The following is a 21,151-nucleotide window of genomic DNA, read 5'->3' on the forward strand; positions in this document are numbered from 1 at the left end:
TTGTTGTTATTACCATAAATGTGAAAGCAAAACTTGCCATGAAAATAGGAACCACTATTATTCTGGTGTAGATAAAAACAATGCCAAATCAAGATCAGCAAGTAGGGAAAAAAAAGAGAAATGCATATTCAGAAAACAGTTTAATAGAAATAAAAGTTTAAAAGTTTATGTAACTGATAAAAAGTGTGACTCAGCTGTACTTTTCCCACCCTAGCTGCAGATTGGTATTCCAAAAATCTTTCCCAGAATTAGTATGGAGAGAGCATTTATAAGTTGAAGTCTGTTCATAGGTTTAAAACTCAAGAGCTGGCAGCTAGTGCACAGAGGGTCTTATTCTTTCATCCTACTGATGTGTAGGCCAGTACAAGAATGGCCACTCAGACCAAATAGTCTATGAATGGTGCATGAAGATTTCTGGCCTGTAAACTGAATGAAGCCATTCTCTCTTTCCAATGCCTTTGGGTTCACTGGTGTGTATGGGATTAATGGCTGTGCAGAGTATTTGAGGACTGGTTGCACCATACAGACCTGCTTACCACCAGAATAAGCTACAAATCCTGCCAGGCTGGGGAGGATTGGGAATTGGTGGGCTACAATGTGCTCAGCAGCATTTCCATATTCTTCCCACTGCTGGGAAGTTGCTATATTTGTAGCCATTGGTAGTGATGCATTGATTGTTCAAAGCTGTCTTGTTTTCCTTATCCTTCTGTCTTCTAAGACAAAGAACTATTGTGAGTCTGCTCCCTCAGCTCCTTATAATTGCAGGTCACTCTATAACAACCTTTTCAGGGTTTATTTCAAACACATTGTTAGAAATGTTTATTTAGTATTATTTAGCATCATTATGCAATTCAGTTCATCAAAAAGTACTGATTAAGCCCTTGGCTAGTGGATGTTTGTGGATATTCTCAGTTCAGGCAGAGAGAAAAAGAGAAGGTTTTCTGACCAGGCGAGAGCCTGGGAGACAGTTGGGAAAGAATGTAAATAATTCTCTAATCTATCTTGTTGTTCACATTGTTTATAGATATGTTCTGCCACTGTGCGTCATTCACTGCACACCAATGGTGTGAGATGTTTTTACTCTAAGACCGATGAAATTAGTCCTCACGATGTTCTCTATAAATAGAGCGGTGCATTTGAAATAAATGGGAATTCATTCTCTAGCCTTTGATTTGGAGTCATTCTTGTTACCGTCCTGCTCAACAGCGACAGATGTTCTTCATTCTAGTATGAAGTAGACAAACAAAATGATCACTTTTTAAGAACAAAACTATTTTCAATTGGTGAAGCTTCTAGTTTTTCCCCTTTCTAGAAGCAGCAAAAGCAATACATCAGCATAGTGGAATGAAAACTGCACAATTGGTTCCCTTTGGGAGCAGTGATAGGCAGAGATGAAACTTAGGTCTGGCAAAACATTCATTTGTATCATCATCTCATGGTCTCCTTATACCTACATTAATTTGTTTATTTGTTAAACATTGGCATTCCTACAAAGAGAAGCATTTATTACATTAAATGATTTAATTTTGCATGCATTTTAAGTGCTGGTTTGTTTCTTTCAGTGCAAGCAAGAAGAAAACTTTTCTTATTTTCTTCTTTTCTTCTTTGATGCGTGCTCTTTACTGTCTCAGTAATCCCCTCCAAAACATTTAGTATAATGGATTAGGCATACTCATGCCATCTGGCTCTGATCAGGTCAGGATTTGTGATCTGTGAATATCTGGAGGGGTAAAGTCTTTTGTAAAAGCGAAAGACTTCATTGACTTTAGTTTCTTAACTTCTTTGGTTAAGAAGTTATGTGGCTTGAAAGAGTGAAACATGAAAACAGCCAAAATAAATAAATCAGTCTAACTGAGGTAAGGCTTGGTAGGTAATGCAACTATGCTGCAGGTGTATTATATCTGAACCTCATGAATATTTTATATAATCCTTTGTAGAATAACTGCATACTCTTAAAAAAAGCAAACTAACAAATCAACCCTCATGAATCATTTATATGAAATAGATAACACAGAATGGGGAAGGAACTGGCTTAACAATTTCACATACAGAACACAGCTGGCTAACAATAGATTTATTGAAAAGTGACTTTCTGTGCTGGGGTAGATGACTACTACTACCATAAACAAGGTTCAACCAGTGCTCAGCAAGCAACAAAAAGGCAACAAAGCCAAAGGGGCTCCACTAAGTGTCACCTCTAAAGGCCTTTTTTTCACATGTTCTCACTCTTCTGTCTACGGTTAAAGGGGACTTTTCCCCTTCTTAAATCTGTAATCCCATAGGCACTACCACCACTGCTGATGGGCTTGGCCTTGACCAGTGGTGGGTCCATCTTGCAGTCAGCTGCCCTGGAATCCATCAGACATAGGGAAAACTTCTGGCAGCTTCTCACAGAAGCCACCCCTGTAGCCCCTCCTGCTACCAAAACCTTTCTGCACACAAATTCAATGCAATAGGTAGCCAGAACCTTCCCTTTAAATGTCAGAGTTGCTCTGGGGAGCTCAAACCAAAGTAAACAAACTAAAGTGCCGTAATCCTGGTTTGTTTCCTTGGGAACTGTCAGAGGCCAGGGTGCTCATGCTGAAGGAAGAGCAATAGGGCATCTGAGGTACGACTCACAGTTATGGACCAACAACTTTCCCCTTCTCTCCTTAGGACAGCAACAAGCCAATTTCAAAAATTTCTAGCTCTTTGGCTCTGCATCCCACTTGTGTCCACTTTTTCTTCCTGTGGTAGGAACAGTTCAACTTCAGTTCAAATTACTTATTCCAGGAGGCAAAATCTGGTTTTGCCTATCTTGCTGAGAACTCCTGAGATTTTCTTGTTTTATAGCCATGATTCTATGAGGATAGAGTATTTTCTGAACATTGCTGGTTTTCTCCATGGGTTCTTCATGTTTCTGATTCTAATTTGACAACAAAAGCTTAATGTTTCCTTGTAGCTGAGGTTAAACCTGGATCTTGCCCCTGTATATCTTCATGGGCTTTGCTAATCACCTCTAAACACTTTTTCTCATAGGAGTTCCTTTGAAGCTGTTTCTTGAGTATAAATGACCAAGTTTTCAGAAGACTTTTAATTGGAAAAAAAGTGAACAGAATAAGACTTTATGGAGTCTTTCTATAAAAGAAAAGAACAGAGTTTGGAGACTGCAAGTTAAAAGAGTAATTGTTTGGAATCTTACTCCTGGGGAGAAAAAATAGTAAACACTGTTAAATAAATTAGGGTAGGAATATAAGCAACAACTGCACTATTACAGCCTGGAGTTGCTTTTAACTTGCATTTTTATTGAGGCAATACTGTTCAAACTTTCAGTGCTGCCTGTCCAGGGAAGTGTAACCCAATAGCATCTGGACCTTTGCTGCATACAGTCAGAGATCACTTTGTATGCATTATTTCTTTAACTAAATTTTCAACTGCAGAGCACTGGTTGTGTAAAAACACACAAAAAAAAATGGAGGCCTTTCCCATAATCACACTTGTGTCACAACTGACTTTATCTATCTAGCCTGTCATAACAGAGCATCTATTGCATTTGAATTGCAATCTCATTTCATGTTGCTGATAAGTTTTTTTCTAGATTGTATGGGGGAAAAATAATTTTCTGGGGAAAGTGGGATGCTCTCATAGGAAAACAGGTAGGAGCCCTGAAACTGTGGCATGAGCAGGGAAGTGTAGTCAAGACATTTGCTGTGGATTTTTCTTCCTCTAGCTTGCTGCTCTGGAGCAGAGCAGAGGGCTTGTGCTCAAAGACAGCATTGTCACTGCTTTGCTTTAACTTTCTTAGTCCTGTTTTTCTTTCTTCCTTTTCTCTCTCATTTGCCTAGAATGGAGCTCCTTTGACCCAAGGAATATGTTGATGCAAATCCAGCCCCACAGGTCTCAGAATTTACAGGTGTCTCTAAAGGCTGACTGTAATGATAATTTTCATTAGCTAAATAATTGTATTTCCTTTAAATTTTTCTCACTGTCATTTGCAAAGACCCTAAATAACCTTGTTCGGATCAGCCTGCCCATAAGTTTAGCTCAGAAAGTTTTTTAAAGTGTTTTAATGTATTTTAATGTGTTCAGTGATGCTGCAAAGCCTGTGCAAGGCATAGTATATTATACTTTTGTTACTTCTTAAACTTATTAGACCTGTATTGATCTTGAAACCTTTAGTTCATGACATGAGGACTTATTTTCTACCAAATGAAGCACATTTCAAAAATATTTAAAAGATCCTCAGTCTCTTTGGAACTGAGTTGATTTGAACTCTGAAGATAGAAGTTCACTATTGGAATCCAACTGGAACATTCAGTGATACTCCACATTGACTTCCCATCCAGAAAACTATTAGTGAAAGCTCCAATGAACATAAATTTAAATGAAGGTTCTATTCCCTGCATTGGAAGCAAATAATATTGTTTTGGTTCATATTAAAAGAATTCTTTTGTTGATGCTCATGCAACATATTTTGTGGTAAGCTGGAAATACAAACAATCACCAAAGGCTGCAGATAAAAAGATAGAAACAGCTAAATAGAAAAGGGTTGTGCCACAGAAAACCAGTAAGTTTGGTATGTTTGTTAACATCTGGATGCTGTTTGTGAAGAGATGGAATGATGGCTGAGGGGAGCTTGGAAGGAAAAAAACCCTAGAAGGGTATTGAATTTCCTATGCCTGTTTTCATGAGGGCTAAAGCAGCACTTGACTGAACTCTGGTGCATTTTACAACATCTGAAGCAGCAACAGAACAACTGTAAAAAACATGTAGTGATGGAACAAGGTGAGGTGGTTTTACACTACTTCTCTTTTAAAATGAGATGGAGCATGTTACTTGACTAAAACATGTTACTTGGCTAAAGAATGTGCTCCAGTTTATTTTGTCTGCTTTATGGGAGGAAAACTCCCCTCCCTTTCAAAGATTTCTTTAGACTTCAGGCATTTACGGAAGCCTGTGCACTGATATTTTGTCCTGCTTCATAATTGCTGGGAAAAAAGCAGTTAAAAAAAAAAAAAAAAAAAAAAAGTGAGGTCTCTACAAGCAGAACTGTTGCTGGTATTCCTTCTAGCCAAAGCTCAGGTGAAAGGTGGGATACCAGCAGAGATGCATGGACATCACTACTTTAGCACAAAATATAGAGGAGGAGAAAGCTTGGGCAGATAAAATCCTTAGGGAGCATCTCATGTCTGTTACTGTCTGCTTCTCCATAAAATCGAAAAATGTTTGACAACTCTAGGATTGTTTGACACTTTGCAAATCAGGGACACGTTCTAAACATTACAGGAGAAGAAAAGATCACAAAGGTCCAGCTCTAACAGCACCTAATTCTGCATGTCTACACAGTTACAGAAGCAGAGCTCATAAAGCTTGACTTTGGAAATGCGTTTAATATGCCTTCACTGCAAGCCCCTCCAACAGCAAAACTATATGAATATGAATTTTTTTTTTTGTCTAAGCATTGTTTCATGTTAACTAATAAGATTTTGTGCTGGTTGCCTCATCTTTCAGTTTAGAAATGCTTTCAACTGATGGCTGAAACCCTGTCTCTATTGAACTCAATGACAGATTCCTCTGCATTTCAGAAGGAACAGGATTTCACTCCATATACTTTTGCAATGGAGATTAAGCTGTGATGCTGTCCATGTAATAGCTTTTTTGTTCCTTGAATCAGCCAGAACTTTTTTTGTCTATGAATTACCACCAGATCAATTTTAAAATGGTGTATGCATAAAGCAAGTAGTAAGGAAAACCTTAAAATTTAAAAACAAAATCCAGAATTTTTTTATATGTTAATTGTCCACAAGCATCTCTTTATTTATGGCTGTAGTTTAACAATTCTTTAACTGTTTCATTTCTTAAACTACTACTACTATCTGTACTGATGGAGTAGGTCCCTTACCATACCTAGCACAGTGAACAGGGTATAATAGCAGTCATCTTGACATCAGTGTACAATGTCAAGGTTGCAAAGCTCTGTTGCCCTGTTTTGACAGATAAAACCTGGAGGAAAGGGAGATTGTTTTCTCCAGTTCAGACCATACCTGGTTCTGGTTTTTTTCTATGCCCTGGTTCTGTTTTTCAAAAATGCAGGTTTCTGCTAAAAATGACAATTTAAAGGGCAGCACTGAGAGGAGTTATCACTTTCTAGATTCATAACTGCCTACAAGCAATGGCTTTGTTTACAAAAAATATTGGCAGCCTTTGCTTTCTATTATGAGCAGCTCAAGATATCACTGGCATATTGCTGAGAAAGAAGTATTTCATTCGGCAGCCTTTTAACTCAATAAACTGCATGGCATTGTATGGGAGAAAGAGGAAAGAGGTGTTCTTTCTGAAAGGGGGATGCTTTAACTCTAAAGGTTTGTTTTGCTTTAAGAGAAGCCATCCTTTCCACTTTTCTGTATTTCTTCTTCCCTTATTTAAGAAGACAATACTCATCTTTTCTAAATAGTCTCTGCTCTAATTGTTCATAGGTTTCCTTAAATTCCTAGTCAACAGTCCTTACAGGATAGAAATAAAATGTGTAACAGGCAGAAGGGAGTTACCAGGGGTTGAAAATAACAATCACATTGCCCAAGATGTGATACTAAATCATTAGGCTGTTGTCTGCCCTCTACCATTTCTCTCTCCTTTAGGGTTTCAGGTCTGTAGCTGTTATGTAGAGAGCTTGTATTGAAGATTTCACTGTGCAGTGTGTGCAGCTTGTTTATTTTGATTCAGAGCATAATCCATTTGCTGCTTTATGAGCTTTTGGTGCATGTCTTGTGCATGCAGCTCTGTGAATTATGTTCCTGTAGGAATGTTGTCTATTAATAGCTCTGCAAAGTAGAGAGTGACTCTCTGGGAGGCTGCTGTGATAAAAAGCCTTATCACAGAAAGGTCACGTGCTATTTCTATTAACTCTTTTGATGCAGTTGAGAAAAGGCTGTAGCCTAATAAACTGAGGAAAAGACTGGAGCTGGGGCTTCTTAATCCTGTAACCATGAGAGTAATACCTCCAATAGCCTTGCAAAGATACAAAGGGCCAGATCCTGTACCTAAATCCCACCAATACCAAACTCAGACTAAATGAAATCAGGAAGCATTTAGGTACCTAAAAATTTTTGTGTATCTGGCCTTCTGAGCTTTTATCTACTTGTTGAGTAGGACATATAATACTCATAGTAGCACTGTTGGAGTCAGTCTATAAATAGGGTGTAGTTGTTGTTTATGCCAATATCTTGAAGAGAAAGCTACTTTCAATGCCAGACTTCAGTGTTAAGATATAATTCCCCTGTCATATTTACTAAATATCTCTGCAAAACCTTCCTTAAAAAATGAATTATTTAATCTGTTAGGAGGTAAAGAAGTGCAAGCATTAGTAATTCAGAAATACACAGAAAATGGTGGGCCTCTGGACTCCAGTGTGGATTTCTCTTGCTCAGGCTGATATATGCCAAGTTTACTTTAGATCTTTTATTTATGTATGTGTCTGTGTCTACAGTTATGTGGAACTCTGCTCAATGATTTAGAAACTCTGCAATTGAATGTTGCAGAACACACATCACTTTCACAGCAGTTTGTGGCAAGAATCCCATGAGACATGGTTGAGACAGCATAAATTTGTTGCCAAATAATAATGTTTAGTGACTCAGAAGCTGCCATCTGTTATATAGACTCATAGCCTGAGTTCTGCATATTGAAATAGACCTTGAAACATCTGCAGGTTTCCTCGTAATGTTTAGGTTTAGGCATCCACCTATCTGGAATCTCCTGCCTCATCCTCAACCTCTCCTGCAGAGATATCCACTTATCATGGCTGTTTGGGGTTTTTAACCTCCCATAGCATACTATCAACTATATTCACTTTCAAAAATATCTCTGATTTCATGCTCTTGAACTAATGCTTCATTTCAGCCATTATAACCTGATATTTCTATGGTGTTCCCAAGTTGAAAATTATCTTATAGACTTTTGAAATCCTGAGGGGGAAATGAGAGTTGTACCACCTGAAGCACCAAATGCTCCTGTCCAGATTACAGTGTTTGTCAAGTGGACTAGTTTGCTGTTGGGTGCCTGGATTGACCACAGCAGCCCCAAGCACATCCCACACTGGGGAAGCAGCTGTGCAGCTCTCTGGAGCTGCTGTCCACTCACTTGGCGCTGCCCACCTGCTCTAGGCCTTGCTCTCTGGGTGCACCTTGGAAGACTGTGTGTGTGCCTGAAAATGTGCTGCAGGAGCAGAGTAAGACACAAATGGTCTCTGGTAAACTTGCAGATCTTCATCAGTCTGACTGAAGTCTTCTGTGTGTTGTAGTCTTAAAAAATTCAGTCTGGTCTCTTCCCACCCTCCCTGCTGTTTGTCACTTCTCATAGCACAGAAGTAAACCCAGTCCCAGGGAGAAATGCTGAAGGAGGAAAGTAGGTCATTGCATTAAATGATGGGGTGTTTTGGTGCCACTCTCACTCACACTATTGTGATCTGCTGTGCAGAATCCAAACCAATTCCTGTGCACAGGGATCTTCCAGGCAGAGGTGAGCCACAGAAGCCTACTGAACAGTCAGCATGGCTTGACTTTCATCTTAGATTTTCCTTCTGTTGGGGAAGGTGAAGAAGAAGGCAAGGAACAAAGGCTGGAAGCTGAAAATAGCATTAGACCTGATGGAGATCTGTGCAACACAGCTTTGAAATACAGATATGAATGTATTGATGCAGGGGCACTTGTCAAGGCACGTTACATGCTATGTTCCATTCCTATTATGTTAGCATTAGAGTGTTAGAGTGTTAGAGGAAGTGACAGCCGTATGGTTTTGATACTTGGGTTTGTTTTTATACACTGAAAGTGAAGGTCAAGGAATTGAGAGAGAGCTCCAAATCACAGGTCAGCCACAGGCAATGCCTTTCTATTTGTTTATTCTGTAGTTGTTCCAATATTTATAAAGATGTTGTAGTCCAGGTAAATGTCCTAATACATTTATATTATATGATATTGGCTAAGCATATGAATAATCTACAGCAACACATTAGGTTTAGCCAGAAACTGACCTTGTCTAAATATTACCACAAGATTGAAGTATCTTACCAGAAGAGTGGCTATGAATAAATCTTTTCAGAAATACAGAAGAAAGAGATTTTGCTTCTGATGTTAAAGAGAAATGAGATCTCTATAAAGGAGTAAATTATATCTGGAGATAGATTCCCTCATAGACAAAAGCAATGATTCCTCTAAAACAGCTTTACACAATAGTAAAATTTCATTTCTTATATGTGGTTTTTTTTACTGCTCATTATACAAAAGGAGACATTGTTTAATTAATTCCAGCTGTTATTCACATTTTGAATTTACAGGAAGGTTTGAGTTCTTAAAGATGGTGATGACTCATGAATTAAACATCCCTGAGAAGCTTTCACCTCTGTCTCACCGGTGAAAATCCAGTTATATGATCTACACCCCACTGCCTTTCCCCTGTTTAATGATGGTATGTATCCAGTGTGGACACAGTGGCAGGTATTTGAGCAGCTGGGGCTGGTTTCCTTTGAAAGCACAGGTAAAGGGAAAGATGCAGGAAGAGGACTGAAACTGGGGGCAAGGCCACAGAGATGCAGGGAGCTGAGATGTTGCTGTGGCCCTTGGGACAGCCATGGCAAAGTATTAAAACAAAGGTCCAGCCTATACTGTTATAGAAATGTCAGCGAGGAGAGTGAGGAGTGAGAGCCTTTTCCTTATGTGGCAATAGCAGTATAGCCCCAGTGCAAAGGTCATCCAAAAAATCCCTTTGCTGCCACAGCATGTTCTGCTTAAGGACTAAATACAAGCCACGGGAGCAAAAGAACTTTATTTTTGGCCAACTCCTGATTGTGCTTACCTTAGGAGGAATAGCTGGTATAGCTGTAACTTTTAAATGCAAAAGGGCCATACAGCAAGAATTAGAAGCACATCTCTCATTTTTGTCCAGATCTGATCATGGCATGTGGGTGGGTTACAGGTTAATTCATGATTTAATTTTTGCTAGGATACATTAGTTCAGCATTGTTGCACCAACATTTAGTGGAGAAGTAGAATTGTTTCATTTTATATACAGCACATAAAACTGCCTTGGTACCACATGATTAAAAAGTGGCAAGTGTGACTTCAATATATTGAAATTAAATATTCAATATGAATTGACATATTGATATTGAAATTCAATATATTGAATTGATATATAACAGATTTTCAGGAGGGTTTGGGACTTAGAAACCAATAAATCTGTATCAGGAAAACTTTAGGAAATTTGGTCAAAAGTAGACACACAAGGAGACACATGCACAAATAAGGTATGATACAGAATTATCATTGCTTTTCCAGAGGGATCTCATCCTGTGGAAATTTATTAGAGACTTCTGTAGGGTAGTTGCTAGCAAGTGTGAAAAGCTGATATAGTAGGTCTGAATTTCCAAAACAGCTTTTGCCAAACACTTGAAAAGGAGCAAAACTACTAAGCAATGTGATTGTTCTTATATGAGTCTGCAATTCATTAAGAAGCAGAAACAAAGACCTGGATTCTGTGGCCTAAAACTAAGCACTTTGTGTCACCTGGGATGCTCCATGATATCTAAGACATCTGCACGAAGCTCTCAGACAAGACCTGGAATTTATGGGAAATGTGCTTGTTGGCACTGTACAAACTGTGCAATACACAGAATTACATACAATGCTTTTCTTTATACACTGGATCTCACTTGAGCTGTAGGTACAGACAATGGGTTTTTGCAAGGAAGGAGAGCACTGCAGTCTCCTGGACATCAGTGTTACAGCCAGTGCTGCCCAGGTTGTTCATGAGTGACCTGATAAAGAGGGATAGACAGAGTTTCAGGGAGCAAACAGAGATTGTCACAAAATGGTGTAAAAAGATCACATTTCATAACTAGGTGATAAAGTGCCATCTGACACTCACAGTTGATAAAAGCAAAGTAGTGCACTTTGGAGAACAGCCCCAGTTTCCCATATACAGTGATAGGCTGTGAAGTAGCTATTGGCAATCACAGAAGACCTTGGAGCAATTTTGGACAATTCTGTCAAAATGTCTGTTGAGTGCTCACTGAGGATCAAAGAGGGAAAAAGTGTATTAGGTAATGTTAAGGATGGAATAGAACAGAAAAATGGGAGAAATAGTGGTGCTGCTGTGAGAGTCAATGATTGCCCACTTCATGAATCCTTCATTCCTAAAAGGGATGAGTAAAGAGAAAGGATACAAGAAAGGAAGGCAACAGTGATCAGAGATACAGAGTGGCCTCTTTCCAAGACATGACTTAATAGGTTACAGGTCTTCATCATGAAAAAGAAATTACTAGGAGGAAAGAATATGACACCAAGCTATTAAATAAAGAGTAGCAGAGAAGGTAGACAGGGAAAAGTAATTCACCTTTTTCTCCACTGCTGTTACATGCTTCCAAGTGAAAAAACAGGTTGAAAAGTTCAGAATAGGCAGGGCAGTTTTCTTCCATGATCTCTAGCTAAGCTCTGGCAGCCTTTGCCACAGGGCATTGTGGGGACCGAAACTTGACCCAGGTTCAAAAGCAACCAGAGGAACTCATAGAAGAAAAGTCCATTAGCACTTAGGACACATGAGCATATGCTTCTCCTTTGGGAAATCCTGAAGCTGTTGATTGCTGGGAGTGTGTTCTGGCAAAGCACCACTGTGTGCTTAGCCTGTTTTGATAGTCTGACTTCAGCATCTCTTACTGGTCTCTAGGCAAGAAAGGATAATGAGCTAGAGGATGCAGTAGTCTGGCCTAGTATGGCTGTTCTTACTTTTCTAGCATGTCTTTTTTCCCTGTGAGAGAAGTACCTATTTGATTCAACAGCTCTCCTGAGATACAGGTGATAAAAACAATAACTTACATCTGGAAGTGAGTTAAGCTTCAATCAGCAGTGTCCCAGTTTTCCATTCTACAAACCTGTGAGACTGCAAGCAATACCAGAAGTACAGGATATTAATGCTATTTCTTATCTACTAATACCTTTCACCTTTTTTGAATGCTGCATTTCTCTAAAAAGCTTCAGTGCTCTAGTGATCTCTTTACTTGTGTTTTAGCTTGGTGTGAAAGTGAGTGCTTCATCCAGAAGTGAAGGAAATTGAACAATATATTTTAGATCTTATTTGGAGCTCTGTTAACTCAGTTGAGAGAAATACTCCCCGATTATATAGATTTTACAAAAGCAAGGGGCTGGGGGATGGATAGAAACAACGCCTCTTTTTTTTTTTTTTTTTTTTTTTCATTTCTGCAATGTGAGCTTCATAATGCTCACAGTGTTAACCTTGCTATCAGCTATTAACTTCAGACAGTATGTTTTGAAAGAAATTTTTCTCCATTTCTGATTCCTGACACTCCAATTCTTCAGTTTATGATGCCTTTGTGGGTTGGCACAAAACTGTCCAATTTCAGACTTGCTACAAAACAAAGATGGATATTACTAATCCACTTCCGATTAAAATTCCATCTTGCATGGGTTTGTATTGTTACCATACTTTCTTTCAAACAGCAAAGGTATCATAGAGTCTAAATGCCAAAGGAAGATATAATTGCTAAGTTGTCGATAAGATATTATCAAGAAACTAATGTGGGGTTTTTTTCATGTAGGTGTTGCTTGGACTAGCCAACAGTATTTCCATTGGGAAAAATTGTTGACCAAATGTTCTCTGGTGTTGTCTGATTCCCTTTTTCTGCCGTAAGCAGACAATGTGCAAAGCAATCAGTTAGTAAGTGGCCCTATGTCCACCAAATGTTCATAGGCATAAATGACAGCAAAGCCCACCCTGTCCTCTCTGTTTTTCTATTTTGGGGTTGGGGTCTTTGGATAGTTTTTTGGGTCTGGGTTGTTTTGAGGTTTTTTGAGTGTGGGTAATTTTAATGAGTTAGAAATATTTTCTGAGCGGAAGTTAAAATCCATATTAAAGTAGGTTGTCCACAAATAAGTACAAAACCAAGTTAAAATACTTATTTTTTTATCACAATTCTTTAATATTTTTGTTGGACAGTGCTAGTGGAAACATGATAGGGCAGAGATTTAATGATAGAGTGAAGTCAGTGATCCTCCCTTACCTGAGATCAGAGCTCTGCAGAAGTAAACAGATGCATTCAGTCCCTGGGACCACAAGGGCCAACGCCTGCTGCTGTGGGTTTGTATTATCCATATATTTTCGGGGAACCTTCTGTCTTTCTTCTATTTCTATTAATGCACTTAAAGGAGTAGAGAGGTGAACTCTCACCAGATTGCCTTATTTGAAAAACAGCAATCTTGTCTTTAGTCACTGCTTAAGGATATTGAGATCTTGGAGAAAGACAAACATACCTAAAAGCTATGAATTTATTTGGAAGAAAATAAACCATTTAGTATGAGTATTCACTTTCAAGTCAGTCATTTCAGGAAGAACAACTGATGATTTGGGGATAGAATTGCATTATTGTTATCACAACTTCATAGACGGTGCAATAAATAGAATTGTTCATCTGACACTTTTTCTCCCTTACTTTTCATAGCAACAGAGAAAGTTTCTCTAGAATCTAGATTATGAGCTTTGCAATGAGGTGGCCTCAGGAAATTTATGAGTAAACTATCCTCTTTTATGTCTGTCATGGATGAACGAAGAGTGGTTGGAAAATTTAATGGAAATAAAGTATCTGCTCTGCTGAATATGGAAAATATAAGCATGGGCAATCAAACTATTATTTGCTACTTGAATGCTGTGGTTACATGGCACTGCTCACTAGGGAAGGTATAAATTGAATAGTTTCACAGTGCAAGAGCACTAATTATGCAGGAAGTGTCTTGGAGCAGCACAAAATGCTGCAAACATCCTTGCTATACCATCCCCCTTTACTAAAGGTGAAACCAAAAATCATTCCTGTTTCTCAATTACACATCTAATAAGGTCCTGTTATATTAGGATGTATTTCATCCTGAATGTGGTTAAAATGTCCTTGCTAGAGGAAGTCCAAGTATTTGTTGCTGGGGGTAGCCAACAAATTGACAGATCATACTGTGCTGGCACAGCCATCAGTAAATCTCAGTATTGAGTTTGGACATGACAGTTTTTCATTAACTTTATTATTTCCCAGAAAGTTCACACAGGAGGGCTCAAACCTATTTTATTCTGTTCCAAAAGCTCCCAATAGTTTGTGAATCTGGCCTAAGTCTTGTGTTTTTCTCCCATTTACCCCTATTCCGGGTTGGACAGTGAATGCTATTGGTTTACAGTGCTTTTATAGCCTATTACTATTCTGTGATTCTATACAAACTAAAATCCTTGAAAAGGATTTGGGAATTTTCTGTCAATTTTTTTTTTTGACAAATATCTGTCACTTGGTTTGCCTACTCATTCCCTTGTTACTGCCTACATAGCCTTCAGTTCTGCCCTGGAAAGATGGAAAACTCACAGAGGCAGGAGAAAACCTACTCATTAGTGCTGACATTAAGAAGCTGGGGGTGTATTACAAAATTCGGCTGCCTTGTGGGGAGCAGTTAATGACATTTCAGCTTCCCTCTGCCCCTCACTCCCATCCCTGCCTGTGCTTCATCATTTCTCCTCAGTTTTACTGATAAGATTGTTTAAAAATAATTTTTTTTTGATGCTTCACTTCAGAAAGAGATGGCAAGTAAAGAGAAGCTTGTATCTCCCAGTGTATGGATCCAGTGGTGCAGTAACAAACTGCTTTCCTGCTCCAGGCTGGACTATATCCCTTGAGCTATTCAGGGCCCATCATGCCAAACACTGACCCTGCACATACATTCCTGCTGATCCCTGATCAAAATGCATGCAGTAACTGCACATAACCAGGGACAACACACTCATATGAGGAGGTGATGGGTGAAATGTCCAGTTAAGCTGGCTGGGCAGTCACTGTGTGCTGTGTGCTACCCAGTAGCTAAATGTCCCCCTGCCCATGCAGTGATGTTTTCTTAGAGATGTAGGCACTAGTTGAAGCCAGAAGACATCAGTGATATCTCAAGGATTTCAAAAGGAAATGACAGACACATGGTGAGAATGCTATCTGTCACTCCAGGCATAGGTGTGTGGGTGTTATTCTGTATGCATGTTCCCAGGCTGAGGATGTTGTTGGTAACTGTATGGCACCAGTGACAGATTTATTTCTGCCTGCATCTGAGTAAGTCTTTCTGATGAAGTTCTCTCTGTGCTGACATGTGGTGTTGATGTTTGGCAGATTGTAGAGCTCACCAATTTGGCTCAGGAAAACATAAAATCTGATACTGAACCAAGTGAAAACTGTGTTGGATTGCTTGAGTAGCCTTACATAGAAAGATGTCATTTTGTGTCTGTGAGACCATCTCCTTCTGTGGTTACAGCTGAGGGTGGCCATGCTGCTTTTAGTAGACCTGCTTTACCACCACCTAGGTGTCAGAAAGCCATCAGCCTCAGCAGCTCACTGCTCTGCCCCTGGCTGTGCTCCTTGGCTCAGAGGGTCTTGCTAAATTTCTTTCTCATTCCTGGGAGAGTTTGAGTATGTCTTGACCACAATTGTCCACTGAAGTTTGGTGTTAGGTTATATGAACTGCATGATGGAGGATGAATATGATCATGGTAGAGCAGAGTGTAGCTACAGGGCTTTCTCTGGGTTGACTTGAAGGTTGAATTCATGGAGATGGCTTGAGCAATTACTGCCCTTCATTCACACCACCAATTTTTTTACAGAGGTCTTTATAGTGTCAAGCAGAAATAAATGTGACTGTGAGCTGCAGCTTGTAAACAATGCATAAATTCAAAGTCAGTGATTTTATTTCACATTAATGTGTCAGACTAAACTCTGGCAGGTAGATACTCCATCTGACAAGCTCTTCTGCAGGAGTAGCAATATTTGGAACAGCATAAAAATAACAACTGAGGGTCAGCAAAACATGCTTCATGTTATGAATCAGAAGCTTTTTGGTTTTTGAGAGAAATGGATGAAAAGGTTTTGATGTGGCTCAGGTTTTAAGCTCAGATAAAGGGGGCCGTCTTTTTCCAGAGAAGCTGACATTTAACTTGATGTAATCTTCCAATAAGATACTGAAAACTAAGGTCTTTGACCTAGCAAACTGATGGCCTGTTGGAGTATCTCATGGGAACCAGTGTTCTAGTAAACAGAGTTTACAAGTTCAGGCAACACTTGTGAATTTCAGTACTTTTATCAAACCCTTTAAAGCTTTTTATAATTTATGGGCAATTCCAGTCCTGGGCTCAGTTATGCGGCTTCTTACCCTTATATCTGCTGGTATTTTAAGAGTGTCCTGTACTTGGTGATGGGTTACATTCCCAGAGTGCTGAGGACACTCATCAGGATGGTGCTGCCTCAGGCTATGGACAGTGAATCAGGATCTCGCTGTTACACTCATTTGGTTTGATTTGATAGGCTATAGAAAGGGCACACACTCATCTATGACACTCTTCCAGGCTCTGTTGAAAAAGTCTTCACAGGATATTTCCAGCCAGGTTCTGCTTTGAAAGCTGCTGCTGAGCACTGGCTTTCAGAGGTTTATGCTGCTTTAGGTCATTTGCCTGGTTAAATACCACATCCAGTGCAATGCTGTAAACAAGGGAGCAAACAGCTACATAACTATGATTCCCAGGAGAGAATGATCTGTTAAAAGGGAAAAGTGCTTGTTTTGTCACAGCTGAATTACTAATATTCCTATAAATTGCTTCTCTGGGGTTGTGTAACGTGTTTGGCAATGTGGCAATAAGAGATGTTGAAATGGGGAACAGACTTAGACGAGTAGAAATGGAAGGAAGCCAAGCCAAAATACACAGTGAGCCTTTTCCAAAGACAGGTCAGCAATGATCCAAGAGTATTCCCACAAAATGGAAGTTCAGAAGGGAACTGTAAGCAGTGGAAAATATTGCATGCACAACTTATGTTATGAACTTTGGTCACTCTGAGTTCATTGCAGAAAAAAATGTTTCAAGAGCTTGAAGTCCTTTCTTATTAATTTCTTTTCCCTTTTTCTTCTCTTATATTTAAATATTTTTGTGTTAGGTAAACTAAACTAGGAGAAAAAAAATAACTGTTTTTTAAACACAGGAAACCTTAACAATAAAAATACTACAGAACTTTTCACAATAACATTTGTCAGGATAATACCTCCATTTTTCCTTAGGAGGAAGGCAGCTTAAAGAAGTTTTATGGAGTATGTTTCCACTTAGCTTTTATCTTTATTTTAGGTTTGAAAATTACTTGCTGCCTTGCTGGTTTCTACCATTGATGCCCTGGGCTTGCCCACCCCTTCTGCGAGTAGGCCCCAATGAAGAAGACTTTGTCATGCTTATTAATATTTAGCTTGTCTTTATTTGTAAAACTACTCTTGGCAGTTTGCATATCTGGTATCAGTGTGTTGATATCTAATCACAAACTAGATGCAACCTGTGCTTTTCTTTTGTTTGAAAGCAGACATAAACCATTAAAAAAGATCAGAGAAAAATCAGCCTGCTCTACAGCTCTGACACTACAAAGAGAAAAGACAACCTGGTAGTACTAACAGCATCAATCTTCTAGCACTAATTGCACTCCTAAGTCAAGCATTATTAATAGAGACAGAGATGCTTCCTTTATTGAGAAAGGGATTTATAGCAGGAGTGTAATTTAGATAAACTGGCTGACCCTTAGGAGGTGCACCTGACTCTCTCCATTACCTACAGAGAACATGAAAGACTTATTGTAGGCATCAGCAATTAGGTCATGTGAATATCCACCTCTGCCTCAATTTCTCAGTAAATAAGGAAATGCTGTATCACACTTGTTCCTGGGGTTTTATTACTCTCTTTAGAAAGCAGACCAGACATCTTTGTGGGTTGTGCCTGCTCACATTCTCACAAATAAAAAATAGGTCAGTAACCCTTCTCCCCTTTCTGACGTCTGTAGTTGGTCAGGTTTCCCATCTCTGTTTTCTTATCCCTGTGTTCAATTTTTCTGTTGTCCCAGAGAGACCTTTACATGTTATACACTCAAAGTGTCTCCAGGCTGGAATCTTCTGCACTAACTTTATTTTGAAATTGAAGTAAAGGAGGGGAAGAAACATCTTCCTGACCTGAACAATCCTGGACATTCCACTGATTTGAGACAGGGAAATTCTTTCTTCAGGCCAGTCACGTTAAGGTGGTCAGGCCTGCTAGTGCTCTGGTCCCTAGGCTGCTGCCATGGGAGATCTGAGGTCAAACTCTGTCTCCTGGTTCATAAAAGCCTAAGTAATTTGGGTTGTAACAACTGCCAACTTTATCCTGCCACCACATTAACAGAGCTCTTTCCCACCCTGCCCTTTAGTGGTTACTGTACACCTCTACTCTGTGGGCTTTTTCCTCATGGAATTGGGTGTGTGATGCCCCATTGCTTGGATGGCTGCTCAGCCGTGTTGAGGATGTGGGAACCATGATTCCTTGCAGTGTCACGTTTTTCCCAGATGCTGCCACAAGGAGCTTGTTTTTAGCCTTGGTAGAAAGCTCCCCTTCTGCCAGTTGTGAGAATTCAACCTTTTACTGGATGTAGCTGGTTTACAGTTACAGATTTCTATACCTCTTGTCTATGCTTTTTCTTCATCTGTTCCTTTAAAATATGCTTTTATACACATGTTGATAGTGTTCACTGTGTGATGTGACCATCGGGATTAGAGGTATGTTTTTCTCAAAGGCATGTATTAAGAAAAGCTTGTTATTTGCCTTTGCAAATTACATGTACTGGGGTCTCCAGCTGCTCTGGAGAGCAGCTTCCTGGCTGGAATGTTGAGTCCATCATCCTTCCACCCCTGCCAAGGAGAAAGAGATGAGCTGGCCTTCTTAGAGCTCATGGAGAAGAGAACTGTCTGTTGGAAAATGCAGATTATTTCAAAAGCAAAATGTCCATTTAGGGTGAAAAGCATGAAGGTGTATTTCACAGAATGGCAAGTGCAGAAAAGCATTAAATCAGATTGGTTTTATGGTTTTTATATTATTTTATGGTAATATTAAAATATTTTGCAATATTGTTTGTCGTACAGAGTAGGAATATTTCCTTCTAGCTCAGGGCAGAATGAGCCTGTGTCCCCTCTCCTCTGGAAAAGCCTCATGATGTTTACAGTTTGACAGTCTCATGCTTCAGTTCTGTACAACATTGCTCCCCACATGACCTGCATTTCTTGTGCTAACCTACAATCATAATTCCCATGAAAAGCAGCATTGATCTTACCACAGTTTCTGGTAAAATGCTTTGGAATAAAATGGGAACTAGTGCTTCAAATTTTAGCAACCCAAGCCTCCAAAGCCAGAAAGAGCAAACAGTTTAATTCAAAAACTCAGAGATGTATGCTTTAAGTTATCTCACCTGTTGAATTATTTTTTAAAGATAAAAGTAAAAAAGAAAGAGGAAGCTGACTCTGGGTTTTTTGGGTTTTTTTTTTTTTTGGTTGTTTTTTTTTTTTTTTTGTTATCCTAGGAAGAACTTAAAAAGTAGCAGCTTCCTGAAATATTTTTATAGACCTTATAACAAAAATAACAATACAAACTTCAGAATAAAGAAAATTCCAACCCATAGGTGTGCATGAGTATGGAAAAAGAATAAGTATGCTCTCCAAGGTCATGTTAAAAGCAGGAGTGAATAAAAACTATTTAAATATGGGTTCATCTTTGGGGTTTTTGTCTGCAGATCCCACCTGTGGTAACACATACAGCTCATGGAGTACAAATTATGTGCAGTGGGCGTTCATGTGGAAAATCTGTATGGCTAAGGCATCCTGGCAAACCACAGTTCCTGCTGGGTGAGTTAAGAGTCTGTCTTGAAGGAATGAGGAATTCAAAATTCCCCATGCAGGTGAGTGTAAATCTCTTCCTCCTTTCATGGTTTTAGCTTTGCTGGTGGTTTTAATTCCCAGTTACAAGCATTCATTGGAATGAAATGAGAGTCTCAAGGTGCTGCTGCATGGTTCATTAACCCCAGGGTTTTTGATGGAGTCCTTCTTTGCTGTGGTTTCCATGGTTAGCTCTGTTCTCTGGAGTGATCCTTAACCTGCTGCCCATCTCACCGGCACCACCATAAAGGGAAGGTGCAGCCTGTGTCAGTTTGCAGAGGGAGCAATATCTCATGGCTTCTGAGTCATGCCTTAAAGCCCAAAGGGGCTTTTCTTGCATTGCTGTTTTCTGTACTAAGCAATTTTCCAAAGCAAGAAGTCTGAGCATATTAAACTTGAGCTTTTTATTTGCTTTTTCTGTGCAGTAATGAGTCGAAAGTGTTTCTGCATTATATAATTATATAATTCTGTGTTGGTTTTTTGGGGTTTTTTTTTGTTGGTTTGGGGTGGGGATTTTTTGTTTTGTTTTGTTTTTGTTTGTTTGTTTCTTTGTTTGTTTGTTTGGGGATTTTTTTTAAGCTACAAAATAGAACCCTGACTGCTATGTGAATTTAACCCCTAAAAATTTGTGCAGCCCATAAGGAAGAGATGGGATGATGATGATGATTTCTTAAAATTAGTCTACCCCTGAACTTCTGACAAAGGATTGCAAAGTGTAATTTATGCAGCAGGCTTCAATAATGCAGTAAAAATATGTTTGTAATGTAGATACACATGGCTGAAGTTAACTGCCTCTTTTAAATTTTCCAAATGAAAAAATTATCCCTTTTTCTTCAGCAAGCTATGAAGGTCATGTTAAGGATGCAGCCCAAAGCAGGTAATTCAGCTTGATCAACCAGTCCTTTGGGAAAAAGCTTTTGTCTTCAAGAGCCAACAGAAAACTGCCATGAACCTTGAATGTCTACTGAAGACAAACCCAAATGTGGTCTGGGATGCTGAGGTGTTGTTGCCTGCAGTCAGCTGGCCTCGTGTCTTTGCTATTGTAGGTTGTAAAGCACAAGCATCTGGCCTGCCTAGGTAGACATGGAGCAGCTCTGCTGCCAGGATTGCTCTACAGTTTGTGGGATCATGCATGACCTAGTGAGGAGGTGTGTTACCTCCCTGTGCTGGGCAGCCAGGTACCATCAAAAACTGCAGACTTCAACCCCTGTGAGGCTTTTAACAGTTCACAAAAATGGCTTCATATCTTGCCCTGGATGGTTGAAATTGCGTCAGTGCACTTTAACTCTTCCAGGGCATAAATTCCCTGGCAGTTGGTGCCAGGTCCCACTGCCAGGTCGAATGGCTGATAGAGGGAGGGGCCCTTAGCACTCCCTGGGGTTCCCTTAGGACAGTCT

The 21,151-nt window shown here is 39.4% G+C and overlaps 1 long non-coding RNA gene across 4 annotated transcripts in view; it reads left to right on the top strand.

The window, feature by feature from the left end:
* Window positions 1-1,780: 1,780 nt before the first annotated feature.
* The window catches only part of LOC137484153 (uncharacterized), an 89,744-nt gene continuing 70,373 nt past the window's right edge, over window positions 1,781-21,151 (top strand). Inside the window, exons 1-5 of one of the 4 annotated variants that reach the window (XR_011004764.1) lie at window positions 1,781-1,866; window positions 4,683-4,764; window positions 6,474-6,625; window positions 9,311-9,441; window positions 19,613-19,777. This is a non-coding gene — a long non-coding RNA (uncharacterized lncRNA). The remainder of the gene's footprint in view (window positions 1,867-4,682; window positions 4,765-6,473; window positions 6,626-9,310; window positions 9,442-19,612; window positions 19,778-21,151) is intronic. The other 3 variants (XR_011004766.1, XR_011004762.1, XR_011004761.1) reach the window with 3 other exon arrangements.

The sequence above is a fragment of the Anomalospiza imberbis genome, chromosome 1, assembly GCF_031753505.1.
Source record: "Anomalospiza imberbis isolate Cuckoo-Finch-1a 21T00152 chromosome 1, ASM3175350v1, whole genome shotgun sequence".
NCBI lineage: Eukaryota > Metazoa > Chordata > Aves > Passeriformes > Viduidae > Anomalospiza > Anomalospiza imberbis.